The 13,860-nt window shown below is 36.4% G+C and overlaps 1 protein-coding gene across 1 annotated transcript in view; it reads right to left on the bottom strand.

Moving 5' to 3' along the window:
- PLXNA4 (plexin A4) overlaps positions 1–13,860 on the bottom strand; it is a 925,294-nt gene that overhangs the window by 35,002 nt on the left and 876,432 nt on the right. The window lies entirely within an intron of this gene.

Here is a 13,860-nt window from a genome sequence, read left to right as displayed (position 1 = left end):
TTTCAGGTCAATGTTAACCTGTAATAATACACTATACACATTTAAAAGAAGTCTAAAAAATTATAATGTAGGGTTTGACAGATTGATGTAAGCCTTTAAGAGTGTTTTTCAGTAAAGCTAATGCAGTATCCTAAAAGAATATCCATAAAACAAATAAACATAAGGGTGATCCCAAAGTGACTTGTACACAAGGACACCTATTCCTCACTAATGTTCAATGCCATGAGCTCAAAATCTGCAGATCAATAGCAATTCTAAAGCAGAACAATCAATCCCCATCCTATTTCATGAAAATAAGATGAAATTCTCATTTACACATTTGTTTATGAAAGCTAGATTGTAATAGAATTCTGGCTTCAAGCTATCTACTCTGGCTATGCTCATAAGGAATAAAGCATGATAAAGTGAAATGATTAACTGGAAGGTAAGTGAAGGCAGAGTTTATTGGGGCCAGAAGATCAGACAGTATATATATTGCATCTTTCTTAATCAATCCTGAGGACAAGGAGGCACAGAGATGTATTAGCCCACAGATTAGAATATGTTGCTTCAGCAGTATAGGCAGAAGTTGAACAATTTAATTTGAGGGTGGATATTAATGCTGTCCATCTATCAAAGACTACAGAACCAAACATGCATATATCAACAAACATAAAAAATACATTATGTGCAATTTGTGAAAAAGCTACTAATAGTGTAAATGAATCCAAAGGAAATGTATCCAAAGTAAGGAAAATTCACTTTTAGTTGTCATTAACTGAAGGGTTAGCATTGAAATTTTTTTCCCTCACTTCCCGTTTCAGTGTCAACAGTAATATTTTGCACTTCTGACAATGAACACCAGGACAAATAAAGAAGGTGAATCTTTGGTGAGTGCTAAGATAGCAATATAACCTGAAAAAGGTTCTGGCTATTCATTATTCATTACAAAGTTAAACAGTCAATATTTTTACCATTGCTAATCTAAAACTAGTGTACAGTCCCCTATAAATGTTATAAAAAAAAAGGTATTTTACATACACAATATGTATGCTCACTAGTGATCTTATGCGAGTTACTTTTTTCTTTCTCTGATTAAAAAATCTTGCAAACTATGAGGTTGATTTAATAAAGGCAAATATTCACTGTGTATAGGAATCTTCCTTCAGCTTAGTGAATGTGGTGAAAAACCACCTTTGCAAAGAATATCCAATCTTGTATTAGGAAAATGAAAAAAAAAATGAATCTTTGCTTGTACAAGATTAGATCATGGAAGTTATCTAAGGGAAAATTTGCTTGTAAAGTGAAAAGTCCCTTGTAATGTGAACAGAAATATTGTCTTTGGTAAATTTACCTCTATATTGATCATCCCTAAAATGAATGTGCTAAGAAGTAGATTATCTCATGGTTTATTTCCAGCATTGAGCATGATGTTAGTCTGTCATTGCTAATACAAAATAATAGGCATCACAAATGAATGCAAAGTCAGGAATAACTACCATATCAATGTCAATCTCCCAGTGTCTCAAACATATATATACAGTACATACACTATTTCAAGTACTACATACTTAAAGTGTTAAGAGCTCTGCATAGAAATTCCTATAAAGTGTCCACTGATACTTTAAAGTGCACCAATTCAATAAATTCATAAAGTGCCCGCAACTATTTTTATAAAGTGTTCAGAAAAAAGGAGAAAAGAGAAAAATAAAGAAGCCAACCCTAAAATATACATACCTTATACCATGGTGAAGAAAGATATATTTCTGTGGGAACTAATTCACTTTGTTACAAACCCTTGATTTCTAGGCCAGGCAGCATATGAAATGTCAGTGACCTTGGCGCAGTTACCTTTAAAGTGGAACTATGCTACATCTGAGCACCACAAACCAAAGATGCTATTTAATTAGTTTATAATATTCAATGCAACTCCCTCATCCATCCATGTCTCTATGGTTATTCTTGCTGAGAATTCCTTTTGAAACCCCCCCCCATTCCTGACCGTGGTCATATTGGGGTTTATTTACTAAACCTGGTTGACTCAGAATCTTGTCCACTTCTGCATAAAAACCAATCAGCTTCCAGGTTTTATTGCTGAAGCTTAACTGAACATGCTGAGGTTAGAAGCTGATTGGCTACAATGCACAGGTGCCCAAGATTCTGAGTCAACCAGTTTTAGTAAATCTCCTATATTGAGTCTTGAGTAAGGGCAGATGATTCATGTAGCATTTACTTCCAGAAAATCAATCTCAGGCATACAGGCAGGAGAGTGTGCTTAGCTGAGAAAATCCCTCCTCCCCTCCAGAAGACTCCTGGGATGTGTGACATAATAAGAAAATATGATTTGCTTTCTTATCTATTTACTACTGCTAGTAGCATAAGGATTAAAAAGTTAGTGTTGATTGAAAGAGTGAAGTTCCGCTTTAAGTTGGTACCTAACAAAACAATGTGCAACAGAGCTACAAAAAGCTAAGAATTTTATCACGCCAAACTTTTTTGCAAACTTTGCTTTGAAAATCCTGTGTGTACTCTCAATTTCATATTGTACATTACTTTTCAGTGGGAAACACTACTCTTTTTTCATTGGTCAAACCCACATAGCTACTGTTGCATACAGCTAAAGTTTTTACTTTTATTTATAAAACGTAGGAAGCTAGCTCTGGAAACTATGGCCCAGTTACCCGACTTCTATAGTGAATAACATATTTAAAATTACAAAAATTCTATACAATAACAGGGAATAGGATATAATATAATAATTGAAACTTTGTATGGGTTCATTAAAGATAGATACTAGACTGAATTTACTAAGCTATGAAGCATGTGCTACGTGCCCTAACAAATGCATTTTATAACCATTTGCCTGACATTGTTAAAAATAATAGCCATCATGGCAAATAGTACTTACAGTATTATATCTTTAATATTTGAGCATCAATGATTAATTCATTTGAGAAGTATTTAATGGGAGATAAATTCAAATCTGGATGTTGAAAATGCTGTAGATGTGATACAGTATGTAATACTGCTCCACTTGATGGCCTGTTACATACGGTGAAAATGGCAAGACTAGAAATAAAAACATTTAAAGACCTGTACACATGGGCTCAATATTGGCCGGCACTGGTCGGTTAAATAGAAACTGGCCAACCGGCTTCTGTCGAAACAGGCATCCTGGAAGACCAGCATCTGATCGGCATCTGATCAGTGCTGGCAGTGCTAATCCGTGTGTTCTGGTGGGGGCAGTTCCCCTGTCAGAACACAATATCTCAGCGGGGAGATCACTGTACTAACAGTGGATAGTTCTAGAGCTCTTCAGTTTTGTTTCATTCAGCCTACTGGGTTGGATGGATAATAAACTGATAGTGTGTACAGCATTACTTCTGTACTACATAGAATCCCTCTAGAGAACTGAATGGAGAGGTCTAGCAGAGAAGGCTATGGCACGTGACCACACAGCAGAGATCCCTCTGGATTGGTGACAAGCATGGGAAGTAGGACTGGGTGTACCCACACTAAGGGGGCAGTTACTCTTTCTTTGTAAATTATGTGTTCCTTGTAAGACAAACCACACAGCACCATGGCAAAAAGAAAATGATTACCCTTAGAAAACAAAGGCCCACAACTAATAGTTAAAGTTCTGTGGTACAATTTTTGCAAACTGGTTAACTTACACAGCAACTTTTTTTTATGCAATTAACAATTTTGAACAAGTGGTGACCGAAGCCAGAAAACACCAGAGCAAGGATAGAAGAAATGTTTTATGAAACTGCAGAATGTGTAAAAAAGCAAGATAAGAGTGGGAGTCCGTACACAATAAACTATAATCAACAACAGTAAAAGGATGTAAATGAATGAAAAAAAATTCTATCTTCTAAGATATTATTAACATGATGAGGTTCCTCTTCAAAAACTATAGCAGAATATGACATGAGTACAAAAGTAAAAAGCACATTTAAATAGAGAAAGAAGGCTGTGTGAGAACCATTTGTTGTATGGATAACAGATATGATAGTTTGAAATGATACTGTATCATTATTATTCCCAATTCAACACGCATAGAAAAGCTTCATTTAACAGCTACCTGTCACTTTCCTGACAAGAGACATTTGACTGCGAGAGCTTGTCAAATCTATTACCACTTTACTTGGCATTGTAGTTTCCTTGTCTGACTTGCACACTGGTTATTAGTTTTTACTCTTTTTCTAAACCAAGCCACAAAAAGCATACAGCAAATAGATCAGCATGAGATACAATGTTGTGTGGGAGCTGCCAATCACAAAATACTTATTTTAAAATACTCCATTTTGTTTACTTAGAGTATTTACAAAAAATGTACTGTACACAAACAGAATGGTAATTTATGGCAGAAAGGGCTATAAAAAGAGAAACTCCACTCTGGTATCTTAATTAGAAATTAGAAAACATATCCTGTGTGTGAATTGTTTCAGGGGCCTTACCGCTCATATGTGTACCAGCCTGGCTCCTATTGGAGGATCTGGGCAAACACCTATTTTGATTGCCTGGCAACAGGGACGTGGACGCCACAGGCCTAGACCTACAGTACCTGCATCATCTGACAGATGCACTCGATAGGGATGCCTGATCCTTATGTACATGTGTTTTTGCTGCTGTGGGGCATCTAATACATGCGTCTTCATAATACTGAGCTTAATAATTATGCCTAATGTTGTTTTGAGTAATTTACAACGTGGGAGTTTGTCTTCATTTACTTTGAATTTACTCCAGGTTTGTGATGTCACTATGATGTCATGGTACAGAGTAGCATGTTTGTCAATTTTACGATTGGTAGATGGTACTTTTAATATCACTTTGTTTAACACTTCACTTGTCACATGCCTGAAGAAGGAGTCCTGCTCTGCCCCAAAACATTGTTACTTTTTGCTGTGATGTGATCATTTAATAAAACATTTGGACAATTTCTCAGAGATCCCTGATGTGCTGGCAACATATCTCTTAATCTGTGCTGTCTCCATTCCCCAGTCATTGGTCAATGTAGCACCCACATACCTTACAGCCATTTCCAATGTGTGCGTTGGGAATATTTTTCAATGTAGACAGGAGCCAGTTATCCTACTAGAATGTCCTTGGTGTGTGGGAGGAAACTGGAGTTGAGACAGTTTAGCTTAGATTTAGAATAGTATAGAGTTTAGGTGGTAGATAGATAATGTACCTGTAACAATACTTCACTTATTAATATAGAAAGCTGAGTTTCTTTACTGTTAGGCCAAGCCACTAGTAATTATTGATTTGCCTGTTCAATAATCTATAATTTGGTATATGGACATTGTTGGTAATTATGAAATGTTGAACCGAAACCTGCCTTGACGTCAACCATAAGCATATTGGGGAAAGATACAAAAGCTCTTAACAGGAGCAACTGTCTATAAAGACTTTTCCATTTATCAGCAGCTAAACTGTTTGTGCAAGTTCCATCAGCAGTGATGGTCAAGTACCTGTACATCTATGACTTGTGAACTGCAATAGTCCTCAGGATAAAATGGACTTTGTATGAGTTCCACTGCATTGCAATAGCTGTGCTGCAGCTGCCATCTGAGTACCGGATGTCTTATTTGCTATCCGTAACCAGATATTGAGAACATTTTCAAGCTTCTATACTTCTAAACTCTTGAAAAGGAAAGTTTGGTGTCCCTATCTGCTCCTATGCTTCTGTGCTCTTGAAAATGAAAGTTTGTTGTTTAGATTTTGTTAGTCCAACATGTTGTTTTTATTTTTTTGAATTTTGGCTATTTTTTATATTTTCAGCCCAAACATAGTTGAATGAGATTTTCTGTACATGTAAATCAGACACGGAAAGTAGGTAAATCCACTTTAGAGAAAATAAAAAAAAGTGATCCCCTATTTACCATTTGAGATAAATTTAACTGGGTAGTGGAAAGATTACTCTATTACATCATTGTTGAGATGTTGCCTTTATGTACAGTTGGAGGCATTACTTTATGATTTTTGTAAGCCAGGGGGTGTAGTGAGGAAGAAATTCATTTTTTCTTGATTGTGGCTTCTTAATGTATAGGAATGCCTCCAAAACCTGGTTAAGGAGCCATACATGGACATATAAGGATGGTTTTACAGATGGTGCTACCAACTAGTCTTGTATATATTACAACCAAATTTGGAATAAACTAGTTCCATCCCAGAGATTCTTCATGCACGTGCCTGCTTTGATCACTGTGTCAAGGCGGAAGCGGGGGACTCCTAGGTGCAAAGGCATCTCTAACTAAGTATTACTGTTACACTTTCCACTATTATTACAGTTGTTATCTTTATCTGTTAATATTTAATTAAATGTTATATACATTTTGATTTTACCTAGAGGTGTTCATATGATCTCTCTTTGCACATCCAAAAAAACCCAAAAATGCAAACTATCACACAACGTAACCATAAAAAAATAGCAACTAAAACCTGTTTTAATGCAATTTTTGTATAGCTTCCCTATCCAAATTATAAAAGGGTTTATAATCACTTTATTATCTGCATACATTATAACTGCCTAGACTTCTAAATATACATTTCAGATTATCTATATGTATATACAGAAAAATTAAACATTTACAGTTTCACTGATTATCATGATTCAATCATGCCTATCAGTTTCTTTTTGTAAATACTACCAATTATGTGTTTCATTAAAATATTCTGGCACCAAAATGTAAAACTGTAATGATTTGCTGAAGAGTAATGATCATTTCTTGAATTCTTCATAAACATGGCACTTGAGATTTTAACTGAAATGAATTATAAAACCTCAACATTTTATTACCTGCTTAAAATCTTCTAATTTCTAATCCAAAGGGTAATAATAAAACATAAAGACCTTCTTAATGTAATAGATGTGTTCACATACTGTACAGTAAATTTCCATGCAGAGAGGTCATTAAACCAAAAATTGGGGGATGTACCATCACAGTATTTCTAGTAATGCTCCAATGATTGAAATTAATACTGCTAATTACACTCCTGTAAAGTTTAACCATGTTTAATGATGTATTTTATATGGTTATTAACACACAGCAGCATTACTGATGATTCCTACATTGTCTTAAAGAGCACTGTTAATGCTTCCTGGTCTTCATTATAATTACCAGGTAAGTGTCATGTTCATTTAGACACTGACTGCTGTATACAGAAATTAATGATTATTTCTCATCCTCCAACTTTTTTCCTAACTTGGCAATAACAAGGAATGTAAGGGAAAAATATCTTTGAAAAGGTCACAGTGTCTTTCATTAATTGCAGTAACACTTCAGAAATTAATATTAATGAGACTTCTTGGCTCATTCACATCAGTGGATGGTGCTCCCCAGGAGATTAAGTGACTGCAGTATTTCTGTTATCTGCAGTGGGGAAACTACATTTATCCATGTTTATAGAGATGTGAAAACAATAACCTGCATGTTGCTAACCCCACGCGGTTATAAATAAAATTATATCAGAACCAAATCTGTAATTAACTTAGGCATAAAAAAGCATCTTGAGAATATTGCAATCCCCATCAAATTTTTAAGGCAAGTCAACTAAACTGTCAACTAATACTGTATGCTCCACCATGTTAGCTAATACCTTTAACAATATTTAAAAAAATGTTTAAATTACTAGCTGCCACCTATGGAAGTAAAGGATGGTACTACTTTTATGCCTGTTGGTCACATATTTGGGAACAGCTGCAGGGAAGGTCTTTGCCAGCTACCAAACAAAGCTACAGAATCCAATGCTTTTTAACAGCCAATCTTAAGAGGTAAGAAATGCACTGCCTCTACTGCCCTCCCAAGCATATTTGCACATAGAATGAGGTTGGGTTCATGGTGTAGTGAATATGCTTGTAGTTTTGCAGATTTTTTTACAGCTTTTTTTGTACATTTGTGTGTGTTGAGAAGAACATGCATTTTGCTATGTTTCCCTATAGTTTGCATGTTCCTGCCTATAAGCATGTAAATTATTTTTTTCAGCTGGTAATACAGTACACTAGCCTTTCTCAACCTTTTCAACACAGAGGAACCCTTGAAATAACTGTTCAGTCTCAAGAAAACCCCAATAAAAATGACTATATTTACAACTCATGATACATTAGTGTGATGGTCAGTGGGCAGAATGCTCCTTACACTTGTGGTCATTGGGAAGAATTACCCCCTTATAGATAGCTAAAAGTATTAATGATGTCAGTGGGAACATATCTGAGAGGCAGACATTACTTATTGCTGAAGGAACCCCTAGCAACCTCTGAAGAAACCCTAGGTATCCATGATACCCTGGTTGTGAAATCCTGGAGTATACAATATATAGTAACATATAGTATGCAATGTAACAAAATGCAGTACATACTGTATGTGTTTTTACTGCATTAAAATACATATATTTGGGCCCCTAAATGTACATTGATGCAGTACCATTTATAAAGCCTGCTTTTTCTGCACAGCATCACATATATATTAGAACATTATTAATTTGAAAATCGTGTCTATCCTTTGCTGTGTTAGCTGGCTATGTTCTGACATTGGGAAAGAGATTTTTCCATTTCAACTGGAAGGCCAATGAATATCTACACTTTTGTATGACGCTTGACTGATGGTAAGAAAGGGGTCTTTACAACTTTGTGCTCCTTACCTATTGAATCTGTGAAGTAATTTCATCTTGGTAAAGCACTTAAAGTTTAACTCCAGCCCCACCTTCAGGCTCCTCTCTTGTAGTGAAATTGCTTAATCAGATTGTACTGCACCCTGTGAGCTTCTAACAGCCTGCATTAGAAGTTGCAGCAAGTTAGACAGAGCCTTATTCATTTAGTGGATGTCCAACATATTTTAGCTCTTTCCTTTCCAGCTGTACTGTCCCTGGCCCGCTGCTTTTATTCATTGGATTTCACTTCTTATAATCATGGAGACTCAGCATCTGTGCCCCCTATCAGTGCCCATCAGTGCAGCCTATCAGTGCCCATCACTGCACCCTCATTAGCGCACATCAGTGAAGGAGAAAGATCACTTATTTACAAAATTTTATAACAGAAACTAAGAAAAAACGTTTTTTTTTTCAAAATTTTCAGTTGTTTTTGGTTTGTTTAGCAAAAAATAAAAAAACCCAGAAGTGATTAAATACCACCAAAAGAAAGCTCTACCTGTCTAAAAAAAATTCTAAAAATTTCATATGGGTACAGTGTTGCATGACCGTGCAATTGGCATTCAAAATGCGACAGCGCTGAAAGCTGAAAATTGGCCTGGACAGGAAGGGGGTATAAGTGCCCTGTAGGCAAGTGGTTAAAGGACCCGGTTGGCATCTCCCACCAGCCATGATCTGCCTATATTGCACAGAGGAGAACATAGACCTAGTGATGATAAGATAGGTAAACAGAACGGTTTTATTTAATAATTTCATTAGCATGTATATGAGGGGGAAAGGAGAAACCAGGGAAGGCAAAATATAAGCAGATTAAACTACAGCATTAATTTTAGCTAAGGCAGATTATACTACGAAAAGTCATATTGGATTATGAATCTCTCCTGTCTTAGATAACATTGCTTTTGACTCCTCTACATCTCAGTGTTCCACATCACTACTCAAAATCATTACTAAAATGCTGCAGCAGCTCAAAGAACAAAAAATACCCAAGTCTCCCATGATAAAGGGAAGTTTTCCAGGACTTTCATTCTTTTGATCATTTCAATCCCCTATTTCTAATTCCCAGCATTAAAGAAACAATTTTCCTGGCCAATCTGAGCTGATGGAACTTTTTTTTTGCTTAATTACATCAAGTGATAACTAAATCAGGTTTTCCTAAGTGAAAAGCCATTGCTTACAATGTTTATAAAAGAAAACATGATATAGCTATCTGGCTAGCTAGATAGATAGAGCATCATTTAGACTGCTACCACTTTGAAATTGTATTTACTTTTTAATAATGTTTGTTAATGGGAAGAGTACAAATGAACATTATCATGAGTACAGGTCACTTTGTTTATGGACTCCATTTGAATTTAGAAAACTAAGCTGTTAACAGCTCTCAATATATCTTGATTTCAGGGCCAGACTTAAATTGGACCTTTACCCATAACAACTTCATAAAAATAATGTTCTTTAGCAAGGATCATACATTCCACATTAATAATTACCAACATTGGTGTGTGCAGTAAATTGCCTCCAGCATTGTTCCTGTTTCTACTTGCTGAAGCCCAGAGCCATGAGCAGCAGTAAATCTTTAGGCTGTCAGCAGATCAGCCTCTACAAATTTGGCACTCTTTAAAAATAGAGAGTAACTGAGCATGTGCAGTGCGTACTGGATTCAGTACATGCAATTATTTGTATTAATTTACACAGATATACCTGCAAAAGGGACCAGCCTGAAGCGATCTAGCAAGATTTAATTCTTTGACTAAAGTTTTACTATAAGCCATTAAGTCTGGTCATGCAATGACCAGCAAAGGAGGAAAAATGACAGGGCCATACATACAGTACATGCAAACACAAGTTTTAATTGAATCCCTTAATATTCTGATCAAATAATGCATTTAGAATACTGATGCTTGTACTTTCTATATAGATTTAGTACACTTTAAAACAAAAAAATATATATCTTGAATACAATAAATTTAGTAGTATTGAAAGTGCAGTGACATACTAGATTACCTATTGCTTCATTTATGAAATAGCACAATTTGCAGAACACTAAGTACTATTAATTCATAGAAAAAAAAAAGGATTCATTTTACCTAAAGCAAACGAGACACAAACCTGGGCAATTCAAAATGAGCATATGACAAAAAAATGCCTAAAGCGGAACTTCACTCTCTCAATCAACATTGACTATTTTCAATCCTTATGATGCTAGAATTATTAAATAGATAGGAAAGCATATCATAATTACTTGTTTTAAACTTTTTTTTTTACATTTCTTCAGTTACTTCCTGGTTTACAGGCCTAGGCAAATGATATCATACATCCCAGGTGCCTTAGGGAGGGGAGGAAGAGTTTTCTCAGCTAAGTACACCCCCTGACTGTATGCATGAGCTAAGGGCAGATGGATTTCAGGAAGTAAATGCTACATGAATCTGCTCTTACTCAAGATGGCCATGGTCAAAAATGCTAGGGGTGTTTTTCAAAGTGATTTCTCAGCAAAATAAAGCATGGAGACATGGATGGGTGAGTTTGTTTTGAATATTAAAAATAAATTAAACTGTGTTTTTGTTTGTTTTGCTCAAATGCAGTGTAATTCCGCTTTAGGTTGAAATAACCCCTTAGTGAGAACTGCACATCATAATGTCTAGAAGGTTCAGAGGCAGCTACAGCTACACTATGTACAAAAATCGACTTTTTCTTTAAAATGTAGCTATTTCCTACCTCTCCTGCCTCCCTGATGATATTTTAATGTCATATTTAATGTCATAGCAAACCTGACCAGTAGTGAGGCTCAGAATGTACTGCTTAAAGTTAAGATGTGTATACAACTGCCACCATCTCCGGATCTATGAATAGTGTTTTTTGCTAAAAGCTATCTATTATGACATTGTTTGATCAATGCTGTCTAAATTGCCCAGGTTCATGACACATTTCAAATCCAATGCAAGTACCATTACACGATAAAATGTGACTGGTTGCTATAGGTACCTGAATTGCTAGATTCATATAATCTTAATATTATCTTGGATTGCACCAAAGCTAAGAATAGAATTCACTGAACAACAGACTTGCTTACAAGAGAGCTACAAAATTAGCAGCTAGCTCAGTGTTATATTAAGCTTCTGGAGTGGAGCTGCTGGAGTCCCAAAGTTGGAGGTGACATTATACTGCTGAGCTGTTGCATTAACAATATAAGGCCAAGATTCCAAAGTGTGCTATAAGGGGGCTTTATGATGGGAGAAATGCCATCACAACCATCAAAACTCAGCAACCTGCAGTGCAAGATGTCAGCAGGTTTGGCTTACTGCTGTGATGGACAAAACATGAGAGAGAAATCACAGAATGCTATGTATGTAACCTGTTATCAGTTAAGTGAATGTTATTTTTCATTCCTTTAAATTGTGTATAGATATATAGGTATACAATATCTTTATATTCCAAAAATAATCCATAGACATTCACCACTTAATGGCTCTGTATTTTTCATGAAAATGTTTCTTACTGGAGTTAATTTACTAAAAGCTAATAGGCTGTTCACTTTGCAATTGAAGTTGCACTGTGCAGGGGAATTTTCCACAGAGCTTAGTGAACGTTGTGAAATTTCACTTTGTAAAAAATATGTAATTAAGTGCAACTTGCACATGATTGGATGATGGATGTCAGCAGAACTTCACCTCATTCACCAAGTTCTGGGGAAATTCTCCTTGTAAAGTGCAACTTCTCTTGCAAAGTGAACAGTTTATTTTCCTTTAATGAATCAACCCAACTGTGCTTTTCTTCCCTATTGCAACATCCTCTGAATGTTCTGGAACTTCTCCCTTTCCCTGTCTAGTTTTTGGAACAAACAATACATGTTAGTTGTGGTCATGTTTACTACTGTATGCACTCTAGAAATCCTATAGTTTAAATCAAGAGAGGGTGGTTACATTTCTGCATACAGTGGGAACCTTGGAGAACACACGTAGCCACCCTCTAACAGTAAGTTCGGTCACAGCAGCAAAAGAAAAAGGAATTTGGAGATTAGGAAGAGGCAGAGAGCAACAGAAGGTATTTTTAAAATTTCAGAATACATAACATTTTTTTGTGGGAGGGAGGCACTTTTTAAATACACCACAGCTTTTTGCAAGATTAGATTCTAGGATTAGTATTACTAGGCTACTATGCTAATTATTGCACCTGTATACCGACATCTACCTGTTACACAGTCACTGCAATGCTTTATTTAATGTAAGTAGAAAGGTTAATTAGCTTTTTAACTAACAGTATTACAATTAGAGATGAGCGAATCGAAGTATCCGAAGTGGAATTCGAGTCGAATATCGGAAAAATTTCGATTCGTGCCGAATCCGAAAAATAGCCTAATTCGGACGCGCGAATCGAAATTTTTCAGAAAATGGCGGCTGACATGTGCGGCGACGGAGCGGGGATGTCTGGGAAGGCGCGCAGACAAGGCGCGCTGACCCATAATGCATTCCTCAACTACATGTGATCGCATCAGCCAATCAGCAGCCAGCCAGCCAGCACTGTGTAATGGTCGAGCTATAAATAGCGGCCATTTTGGAATTCTTCATTTGCCTGCAGTTATTGAACAGAGGCAGACCGCTCTGTACTAGGGACAGGGACAGAGTTAGGGCCACAGAAACGATAATTGGGGACAGAGAAAAGTTACTTAGGGACAGAGAACCATTACTCAGGGACACAGACTTGTTAATGAGGGCCACAGAATCGTTATTTAGGGACAAAGAAACGCTAGTTAGGGCCACAGAATTCATAATCAGGGACAGACAGAATTGTTACTCAGTGCCAGAGAATTGTTACTTAGGGCCACAGAAACGTTATTAGGGCCACAGAATTGTTACTCAGGGACAGACAGAATTGTTACTGAGTGCCAGAGAATTGTTACTCAGGGACAGACAGAATTGTTACTGAGTGCCAGAGAATTGTTACTTAGGGCCACAGAAACTTTAATTAGGGCCACAGAATTTTTACTCAGGGACAGACAGAATTGTTACTGAGTGCCAGAGAATTGTTACTCAGGGACAGACAGAATTGTTACTGAGTGCCAGAGAATTGTTACTTAGGGCCACAGAAACTTTACTTAGGGCCACAGAATTTTTACTCAGGGACAGACAGAATTGTTACTGAGTGCCAGAGAATTGTTACTCAGGGACAGACAGAATTGTTACTGAGTGCCAGAGAATTGTTACTCAGGGCCCCAGAAACTTTACTTAGGGC

This window comes from Staurois parvus, unplaced genomic scaffold (assembly GCF_062004578.1).
Source record: "Staurois parvus isolate SC_StPar_1 unplaced genomic scaffold, SC_StPar_1.0 ptg000175l, whole genome shotgun sequence".
In the NCBI taxonomy this organism is placed as follows: domain Eukaryota; kingdom Metazoa; phylum Chordata; class Amphibia; order Anura; family Ranidae; genus Staurois; species Staurois parvus.
The sequence above is the reverse complement of the archived record's forward strand: the minus strand, read 5'-3'. Positions and strand labels throughout refer to the sequence as shown.